Here is an 11,419-nt window from a genome sequence, read left to right as displayed (position 1 = left end):
AGTCTTTGGGATCTTGTATGTGTTTCACGTTTCAAACACATCTGTAACCTAGCATGGAACTGTACGCTTTGATTTGAAAGAAGTATCAGACCTTTTATATTTCACAAAATTTATAGTTGAAAATGTAAGTAATTTTAGCACTTGGGAGGCAGGTTAGGAGTTCAAGGCCTTACTTGTGAGTCCATGAGGAATTTGAGGGCTAGAGAGGCGCGGCTCAGTGCTTTAAGAGAGTATACTGCTCTTGCAACTCTCTCTAGCTTCAAGGGATCTGATACCCTCCTCTGGTCTCTGTAAGCCTCTGCACTCATATATATATATATTCTTATTTAAGGACTTTTCGAAGGCTGGAGCAATTATTCACCAGTTAAGAACACATACTACACTGGATGATAGTGGCACACACTTTTAACTCCAGCACTCAGGAGACAGAGGCAGGCTGATCTCTGTGAGTTTGAGACCAGCCTGGTCTACAAATTGAGTTCCAGGACAGCCAGACTACATAGAGAGACCCTGTCTTAAAAAAACAACAACAACAAACAAAACAAACAACAACAAAACAACAAAAAAAACCAATAAAACAAAACCCAGAACAAAAAAAACCCCACATACAACTCTTGCAGAGGATCCAAGTTCAGCTCCCAGCATACATATGGCATGGCAGCCCACAACCGTCCATAGCTTCAGTTCCTGGGGATCCAACCCCTCTTCTGACCATTGAATACACTAGGCAGCCGTGGGTGGTGCATACATATAGCCAAGCAAAACACTCAATAGTGTATAAAAAATAGACAGGTCTTTAGAAAAGCAGCTGGGTGTAGTGGCACAGTTCTTTAATCTCAGCATTCAAGAGGCAGAAGCAGAAGGATCTCTCTGGGTTTAAGGAACCCCTGACATAATGAGTTCCAGGACAACCAGCTCTACGCAGTCCCTCTCCCCCCAAAAAAGAACAAAAAAGGAAAAAGAAACTATGAGTTCATGTACTTGAATGCCAACTGTTCCCAAGTATGGTGGTTGAAATGAGAATTGCTCCCGTAGGCTCGTATGTTTGAGTGCCTGGTCCTCAGATGGTGGAACTGTTTAAGAAGGCTTAGGATGTATGGTCTTTTTGGAGAAGGCCTGTCACTGGGAACAGGCTTTCTGAGGTCTCAGAAGACTAGCAGGCTTCCCTCTGTGTTCTCTGCTTGCAACTCCAGAAGTGAGCGCCGAGCTGTTCCTGCCACCGTGCTTTTGTTCCACTACCATGGATTTTCAGCCAAATCAAACTATCTTTTATAAATTGCCTTTGTTGTATTTCTCAGCAACAGAAAAGTTAACTAAAACAGCTACATACTTAAAAAAGCTCACCTGCCAGTCAGTTGGTCTGTCTGTTGGTGATGGTGCACACTTTTATTCCCAGCACTCAGGAGGTACATGCAGGTGGATCTCTTGAGTTTGAAGCCAGCCTGGTCTACACAGAGAAACCCTGTCTCAGGAAAAAGGGGGGTTGGCCCCAGAACTGAAATGAAGTAGTTAGGCCGTAGTACTTGGGAGGATAAAGATAGAATTGTACACAATTTTGAGGCCAGCCTGGACTATATAGTAATGCATTATCTCAGAAAATAAGACCAATTAATTATGAAGTTGCCATGTATTTCCTAGACATAAGCCAAGTTTGTTTCTCTCTTTTTGCACTGTGGACTACTTTATCCATCCACCCATCCTCCTCATACCCCAGCAAAGCTTATCAGCCACAGTAGTCTGGTCTTATAAAGCAAGTCCTGTCTGTTTTGTTCTTGTACAGCTGGCTGAATGATCTTCAGCCACAAACTAGATCATGTTATTATTCGGCTTTAAATGAAACCTGCTTATCCTTCTTAGAATGAAACCTAAGATCTTTACTATGGTTCAAGAGGCCCTTCTTGGTGGCCCTGATTGACCTCAGTGGCCTCATCTTCAGTCTCTAGTCACTACTCAAAACCTTGCTGGCTTTATTTCTTCTCTTTCTTTTCTTTTTTTAAAATTTACTTATTTATTGTTGATGTGAGTACACCATCCATATCTTCAGCCACACCAGAAGAGGGCATCAGATCTCATCACAGATGGTTGTGAGCCATCATGTGGTTGCTGGGGATTGAACTCAGGACCTCTGGAAGAGCAGTTAGTGCTCTTAACCACTGAGCCATCTCTCTAGCCTTATTTCTTCTCTTTCAACACTCCAGTCTAATTTCCTGCTTTAGGGATTTGAACTTACTGTTTCCTTTGCATAAAATATGTTTTCTCTGGGAAATCTCTTGCTGCCTCATCCCCACTATTAGGAATGAACTCAAATGTCCTCAGAAGGTTCTTCAGATCACCTTGTCTAATATCGTCCTTCTTCTTTGTATTCTCTGGGTCTACTGCTTGATAGTCTGATCTGCCACTTACATCCTCTTTGTACCTTAGCTCTCTCAGATTTATTGCATTTATTAGTTACTCTAAAATATTATTTTATATATATGAATATTTTTCCTACATGTATGTCTGTGTAGCAGGCTTGGTACACAAAGAGGTCAGAACAGCATGTCAGATCTCTTGGAAATGGGAGTATCAGGTGACTGGGAGCTGTCTTGTGAGTGCTGAGAATTGAACCAGGGTCCTCTGCAAGAGCAGCAGCAAGTATTCTTATACACCAAGCCGTCTTTCCAGCCTGTGTTTATTTTTATTTGTGTGCTGGAACACAGAAGTCAGAGGACAAATTGTAGAAATTGGTTTTCAGGGATCCCACTCAGGCCGTCAGGCAAGTGCTGTTATCCATGGAGCCATTGCTACAGTATGCGCGTGCCTGTGCGTGCGTATGTGTGTGCGCGTGCGTGTGTGTGTGTGTGTGCATGTGTGATGGGTATTTTACATGTATATATGCCTATCACTTTGTGTGTCTGGTGCCTACAGAGGAGAGATGAGGGCACTGGATCCTCTGGAAGTGGAGCTACCAACAGCTGTGAGTGGCCATAGGATGCTGAAACCTGAGCCTCTGCCAAAGCACCGCGTGCTCGTACCCACTGGGCGTCTCTCCAGCCCTGCCTGCCTGGGCCTCTGACACAGGGTTTCATGTTGTAGCAGGCTATTTCCACCTCCTGGTTATGGGAGATGGAATCCTGGTCCTTTGGTTTGTCAGGCAAGCGCTCTACCCTGAGCTACAGCCTCAGACCCGTGTGGTAGTTTTGAACTGGGCTTTGTCTTATTATCGATCTTATTTCTGATTGAAAACAGAAATCTCACCTGGCTCTCACCTTACTGTTGGAGCTCAGGAGCTTAACCTGGGGCCTGGCACACAGGTAAAACTCTGCCAGGTTCTAAGGAAGTGACCAGGTCATACATATATAGTCTTAGAGTAGTACTTGAAATATGGACAGCATCCAAGAAAGCTAAGCTGTTGGTAATACCTAGAAATAAACAGCTTTTTGACAGTTAGGGTTTTTTTAATTAATTAATTAATTAATTAATTAATTAATTTATTTGAGATAGGGTTTCTCTGTGTAGCACTGGAACTGGAAACCACTCTGTAGAACAGGCTGGCCTCAAACTTGGAGATCTGCCTGCCTCTGCCTCCTGAGTGCTGGGTTTAAAGGTGGGCTTCACCTAGAATGTGCATCTCAGGTATGTATATTTGTGTTTGAGTACAAGTATCCTTAAAGACTCAGGGAGTGGTCAGATTATTTCACATTAATATTACTATATTTTTTGTTTTGGTTTTAGTTTTGGGTTGTTTGTTTGTTTGTTTTAAAGATTTATTTATTTTATGTATGTAAAGAACTCTGTTGCTGTCTTCAGACACACCAGAAGAGGGCATTGGATCCCATTACAGATGGTTGTGAGCCACCATGTGGTTGCTGGGAATTGAACTCAGGACCTCTGATACAGCAGTCTGTCCTCTTAGCCACTGAGCCATCTCTCCAGCTCCATTTTTGTTTTTTAAGACAAGGCCTCTCTACATAGCCCTGGCTTTCCTGGAAAGCTCATCGTGTATACCAGACTGGCCTGGAGCTCCCAGAGATTCTCCTGCTTCTGCCTCTGGAGATCTGGGATTAAAGGCATTAGCTAACAACCCTGGCAAATTATCTTATTTTATATGTTTGAATGTTTTGCTTATGTGTATGTGTGTACACATGTACTAGTCTGGTGTCCACAGAGGTCAGAAGAGGGTACCAGATCCCCTAGAACTAGAGTTATGGATGGTTATGAGCTTTCATGTGGGTGCTGGGAACTGAACCCACATCCTCTGCAAGACAAGTACTCTTAAATGCTGAGCCATCTCTCCAGGCTTTCACTACTTTCTAAAAAACAATTTCAAGGCCAGGCGGTGGTGGTGAACGCCTTTAATCCCAGCACTTGGGAGGCAGAGGCAGGCGGATTTCTGAGTTCGAGGCCAGCCTGGTCTACAGAGTGAGTTCCAGGACAGCCAGGGCTACACAGAGAAACCCTGTCTCAAACAAACAAAACAACAAAAACAAAAAACAAATTCAAGCCAGACATGGTGGTGCAGAGCTCTAGTTGTAGTACTCAGGACCAGAGGCCAATGGATCTCTGTAAGCTCCAAGCCATTCTGGTGTATGTAATTACTTCTAAGCCTACCAGGACAACATAGTGAGACCCTATCTAAAAAGGGGGTTAGGGAAGGATTGCACTAGTTAGTACGCTTTTGAATTCCCAGTTTTAATGTCTAAAATAGTGAATGTGAATATAGTCCTCATAAACAGTAGCACTTGATGGCTAGATAGGGCTTCTTTGGCAAGGGCTGATCTGCCTCCCAAATGCTAGGGTTAAAGGCGGGTGCTGTTATACCTGGCTCCTCACATAATCTGAGACTTGTAGATGAGCTGTTCTTTCCCCGGACATTTCTTTTTGTTTTTTTTTTTTTTTGTTTTTGTTTTTTGTTTGTTTGTTTGTTTTTGGTTTTTTTTGGTTTTTCGAGACAGGGTTTCTCTGTGTAGCCCTGGCTGTCCTGGAACTCTCTCTATAGACCAGGCTGGCCTCCAACTCAGAAATCCACCTGCCTCTGCCTCCCAAGTGCTGGGATTAAAGGCTTGCGCCACCACTGCCCAGCCCCCTGGAAATTTCTAATGTTGCCTTTGTTGTACAACAGGTCACCTTCTATCACGTTTTCTCAGATCTCTGCCCGTACCACATTGTCTTAAATATCACCGCAGTGTAAAGCAGCCCCATCAGGTTACTTCCTTACTTTGCTCTGTCTTTCAGTTGTCTTAGTTATGCCTTTTTTCTTCCATAACAAGTGTAAAAAGTGTATCCATAACAGATACATTTTTTTCTGTTACAAAAGTAAAATATGTTTAATGCAAAGACAAACATGTTTCAAAAATGTAAAAGTTAGCCACTACACATAGACTGTTAATATTTTGGTGTGTGGCTTTATATTCTACTTCTGCTATATGTACAAAGAGAAGAGTATAGTTTCTTCAGAACTGGTCAGGTAAAACATCTCAAGAGATTACATCCTAAATGGTTCTGGTAGGATAGTATGGCTAGTCTAACAGTGGCTGTCTCCTGATGGAAAGTCCCACAATCCAATAGTTGTTCTGTCCATGGGGCTGGATGTCTCAAATGGTCTTCAGTCTACACTGGAATCCTGAAGAAGTCGGCTCTAATACCAGTGAAAGAATGAATTTACCAGTGATGGTGAGGACTGGCAGGCAAAAGCCAAGAGCCTCCTTCTTCCATATTGTTTATCTAGGTTTCCACTAGAGGGTGTGGCCCAGACATAAGATGGGTCTTCCCACTTCAGATGATCCCATCAAGAAAAATCCCTCACAAGTGTACTCAGCAGCATGGATTTTATTTCATTCCAGATGCAGTCAAGTTGACAAGCAAGATTAGCTATCCCAAGTCTATTTGTCAACTGGACACAATCATACATCCTTACGTCAAGCTTAATTTCAAATGAAAACAATAACTGGGTCATAATTATAGCTAACATGATATAACTATCCTATGTACAACCAGAAACGCATTATATATTTAAGAATAGGTAGCATGTTCTTTGAGGGACAGTCTTTCAGTATTTCAAAACTTAAATATGATAACTGATATCTCGATTGATGTAATATTACATAAGAAAGAAACCAAGGAAAGAAGACACAAATATCTGTCAGACACATTCTTAACAAAATATGACAAACACTCATGTGTATGATTCTTGTTTCTGAAAATGCTCACATGACCTTACATGGTGTGTATAACTACCTTCCTCTACTACCCATTCTGTATTTCCTCAGCCCTTGAAAGCACTTCATCATGTCTTGGCTCTTTTCCTGAATGAGTGACTCATACCTTCATTCCTGAAGAGTCTGTGACCTTTGACATCCTTCCTGGATTGGGTAGTTTCCCACTGACATTAGTCACGGGACATGGTAGCATGGAGAGACATCCTGAGATCACTGGCACTACAGACATAATCTTCCTTGCATCCATTTTGAGGAATCAATCCAGTCTCCCCATGGTAATCTGGATCATCTTTGTCCTTTCTATGAAAGAAGTGGTCCAGTGTAGTCAGGGTGCCACCAGGTCATTAGGGTGTCGCCTCAGGGAATGGTACCATCTGGAGGGTTTAGTACTGGTTCCTGCTGTTGGCAGACCTGGACTCAGCAGCAGCTGTAGCCAAGTCAGCCTTAGTGAGTAGTAGTCCACGTGTCAAGCTAATGCACAACCTCCATCTGTGCCACCATGGCCACTTTGTTCATGGGTCCACTGGGCAGAGTGACAGGGTTGGCTGAGGAAAGAGACTGCTGTCCACAGAATGAGACAGTCTACTTGACTATTGAACTCTTGTGATGAAGTCACCTTTTGATGAGCATCTGCATGGAACACAGGTACCCTCACGTCCTTTACCCATTTGGAGACATCTGCCCACATGCTTCTTCCCAGAAGTCTTTCTCACCAGTTTACATTATGTTCTATCCAAGTTCCTGACCATCCAGCCAATCCATTGGCCCCGAGTAAGTGAACACTTACACATCTGGCCTTATATTTTTATTTTCCAAACAAAATTTATGACCATTCTAGACTGCCCAAAGTTGTGTCTACTGTGAAGATTTCCTTTCGCCAGTGTCTTTCGGGGTTATCCCAGAAAGGGGTTGTGATGCTGGTGCCGTCCACTTCTGGGTACTGCCTCTCTAAGATCCCAAACTATCAGTAAACCAGGCCTCGTCTTCTGTACCTCAGTCAGCTGATCAGATCATAGAGTGCACCTCATGAGACTGTGAGAGAATGCTTAGGACCAGACAGCATTGTAAAGGCAACAGATTTGTATAACTTGCTTGTGTCTTCAGGACCTGTTCAGTCCCAAGCAAGTTTATACTACTTCATTTGACAATGGATTACCGCTGTGCACGTCCTACTTCATGGCGTGGTGGGTTAGATAACACCCAGCTCATAATGGGCAGTTCAGGTCTCATGGTTCCGGTTGCCTATTGTCAAATGTTCAGTTCTCATTATGGCCCAACAGCAGACCAAGGGCTGTCTCTGAAAGGCAAACTACTCTGCAGATGATGGGAGATCCATATTCCAAAATCTGAAAGGTCTCTGTGATTTACCTATGGAAGTCTGCTAAAGGCTCCAAACAGCATCCCTGTTTGTCACTAACACCTCAACTACCACTGGGTCTGTTGGATCATATGGTCCAAGTGGTAGAGCAGTCTGCATAGCAACCTGGCCCTGTTGAAGAGCCTTCTATTCCAGGCACCACTCAAAGCTAGCAGCTTTCAGAGTTACTTTGTATATGGACAGGAGTAACACAAGTAAGAAATGTTCTGTCTTCAGAATCCAAATATGCCCAATAAGTGGAGGCTAGGTGCAATAACTTATCCCTTACTTTAGAAGGAATATCTCATCATTCCTCATGCCACTGGACTCCTAAGAATTTTACTGAGATAAAAGTGCCTTGAATTTTGTTTGGTTTAATTTCCCATCCTCTAATGTGCATAGGCTTTATCAACACGTCCAGAGTGGCGCTGCCTCCTGGTCACTTGGTCCGGTCAGCGTGTGTCAGTGTAGTGCAGGAGCGTGACATTTGATGGAACACACGAATGATCAAGAGCCCTTCTAACTAAGTTATGACACAGGGATGAAGAATTCATATGTCCTTGAGGAAAAACTGTAAAGGTATACTCTGGCCTTGCCAGCTGAAAGCACATTGTTTCTCCTAGTACATAAGGACAGGTTCTGAGAAAATGACATTTGCTAAATCAGTAGCTTTATACCATGTACCAGGGAATGTGTTAATCTGTGGCAGAAATTTCCCTGCCCAATTTATTTTAAAGATTACTGCAGCAGGAGACCAGTGATTGGACAAAAAAAGGGAGGCAGAGCTAAGAGTGGGGGAGAGAGGGACGCAGGAGGTGGGAGAAGGGGAGCGAAAATGGAAACAGATGTAAACCAGCATGGCTTTAACCAGCTATAGGTAGATATGAACCCAAAAGGTTAGGATAAATGGGATAACTTGTCTAATCTGTGTTGGCATCTTACCATTATCAATTGGCCTTGAAATTATTGTGTGGGCATCTTGGGATTTGCGTATTTTATGATATATAAATCTGGTTGGTTAACTATAAGCATGAAGAGTTTTGATTTACTGGGTACTGGGTGTTGTGATATCTAACCGTGAGGATGGCTGTTATTGCACGAGGTGAGGCTAGCCCTAGCGCCATGGAGGCAGCAGAGCTGGCCTAGGGGCCAGGCCTAGGACCTTGAAGGTGGAGGTTGGCAGTGGGTGGAGGCAGCGACCAAGCCAAGGTCTCGGGGCCCCTGGGCCAAAGAGCCTGCCAAGATGAGAACACCCGGCTGGGGCCAGGTAGCCCACTGGTTTTGGGCATAGTGCAGGAACTTGGCAGTTCTATTTGGTTGCTGGAATGTGGGACTGCCAGGGCTGGGCGAATTGGTAGCAGAGCCAGGAGCAAGCGGATGCCTCTTTTTTATACCTCCCAAAACATGAATCTGCTCAAGTAAGGACACCACATTTGGTACAGTAGCTCCAATAAGGATCACTGCTTGATTAAATTTTCTATAGTCAACTGTCATTGTCCACAACCCATCTGTCTTAGTTTGGGTTTTATTGCTGTGAAGCACCACCAGGACCAGGGCAACTCTTTTTTGTTTTGTTTTGTTTTTCTTTTTTTTCTTTTTTTTTTTCGAGACAGGGTTTCTCTGTGTAGCCCTGGCTGTCCTGGAACTCCCTCTGTAGACCAGGCTGGCCTCGAACTCAGAAATCCGCCTGCCTCTGCCTCCCAAGTGCTGGGATTAAAAGCGTGTGCCACCACCGCCCGGCCCCAGGGCAACTCTTAAAAACATTTACTTGGGTCTGGCTTACAGATTCAGAGGTTCAGTCCATTATCATCATGGTGGGAAGCATGCCATTGTGCAGATAGACTTGGTACTGGAGTTCCACATCTTGATCTGAAGGAAACCAGGAGGAGACTACCATCTTCTGCTGGCAGCCACACTTCCTCCAACAAGACCACACCTCCTAATAGTGCCACTTCGACGGGCCAAGCATATTCAAACCACCACAGCATCTGTCTTCTGCACTGGCCAGATAGGAGAGTTAAAGAAAAATGTGGTGGAAATCATCACCCCTGCATCTTTCAAGTCCTTGATGGTAGCACTAATTTCTGCAGTTCCTCCTGGGATTTGATGCTGTTTTTAGTTCATTCTCTTCTAGTAGAGGCAACTCCAATGGCTTCCATTTGGCCACTTTAACCATAATAGCCTTCACTGCACTGGTCAGAGAATCAGTGTGTAAATTCTGCCAACTTCTAAGTATATCCCAGTATATCTAAGTATATCTCCATTCTGGAGCTGAGGAAATGATTACAGGATGATTTCACGGACCTGCTAGTTCTACTGTGAGTCAGAACAACCAGGATTCCAACAATCACCTGACCTCCACAAGCCCCTGCTCAAGGGCCACAGTGCTTCTTCAGGTCTCACTGAAACAGCATACAAGATACCCAGAAAGTCTGATTGCTTCGTTTCCCCCAGTATACAGTTACCTTTGTAAAAAGCTGTAGGCCCTTCTAAGGATGGACTGGAAAAAGGCTAAAAATAAAGCTTATAGGTACTTTAAAAAGGGGAACCTGGCCTTCCGTTCAAGGGATTCTGGGTCTACAAACTGACTCAAGTCTGAAGTTGGTTCACAGGCCTAGATTCCTTCTTGCTACCATCCAATGGAGCCTTTCTAGGTTTTGTTTGAGAATTTTCTGAGCAGCAACACTAAGGTCTGGAACAGAAAGAGAAGGTAACAACAAATGTCTTGCAGTGTGCTGGTGCCCCTCACCGTGTTATAGGATTAATGAAGCGCATGTTTCCTAGGCCTTCCTATTGTGGAAGACTAGGTTTTATACTGTGTACCTACTTTTGTTTGGTTTTTCAAGACAGAGTTTTTCTGTGTAGCCCTGGGTGTCCTGGAACTTTCTCTGTAGACCACCTGCTCTGCCTCCTGAGTCCTGGGATTAGAGGTGTGCACCACCACTGCCTGGCTACACCATTTATTTATTTGTTAATAAATGTGTGAGCTTCCATATTAAACTAAGACTGTCCACTTAGTGGGCCCATGTCAGTAAACTCAGCCTGATCCAGTTCTATATTCCTTGCACCGTCATCCCTTACCCTCCTCCCACCCCCATTGTTTTTTCAAGACAAGGCTTCTCTGTTGTAGCTTTGGCTGTTTTGAAACTTGATCTGTAGACTAGGCTAGCCTTAAACTCACAGAGATCCACCTGCTGTTGCCTCCCAAGGGCTGGGTTTTCACCAAGGGCTGTCGTTTGCTACCATTGTCCAAGCACATCCCACACCCTCAAAATCCATTCCCACACATCTTCCCCAGACTTCTGCTTGAATAAATTAGCAGACTCACTAAGCTCTTTAATGGTGTGGTGTGCCTCCTTGTGGACTACACTTTGTATCTCCCTCTAGGAGCCTTAAGTCTAGAGGTAACTACTGATGGGCCCTGAAGGACATCCCTACTGTCTTGCCTGGCATCTCCTTCAGGAAAAGCCACTGCTAGTTTTGTGGATAAGACTCCATTTCCTTAGGTGAAGGCTGATAAGCCAGTACTTCGGGCAGTTGGGATGTATCTTCTGATAACAGTAGAGAGACCTCTTCCCCAGGAAAGGTAAACTCTTGAGAATCTGAAGGTTCAGAATTCTCAGCCTCAATAGTGTCCTCCTATATATCTCTATCCCTCGGTAAAGGAGTCCATTCTTCACCAATTAAATGTTCTTTAACTACTGACAGTTGTCAACTGCTGTGCTGGGAACTGAGCCTGGGTCCTCTGGAAGAACAGCAAATGCTCTTAACTGCTGACCCATCTCTCCAGTCCATGGAATTCAGCTAATCTTATAACAAGGGCTCGGGTTTGATTTTCCATAACTTGAGCTCTGTGGCTTTGACA

Source organism: Grammomys surdaster, unplaced genomic scaffold (genome assembly GCF_004785775.1).
Source record: "Grammomys surdaster isolate TR1022 unplaced genomic scaffold, NIH_TR_1.0 125463, whole genome shotgun sequence".
In the NCBI taxonomy this organism is placed as follows: Eukaryota; Metazoa; Chordata; class Mammalia; order Rodentia; family Muridae; genus Grammomys; species Grammomys surdaster.
The sequence above is the reverse complement of the archived record's forward strand: the minus strand, read 5'-3'. Positions refer to the sequence as shown.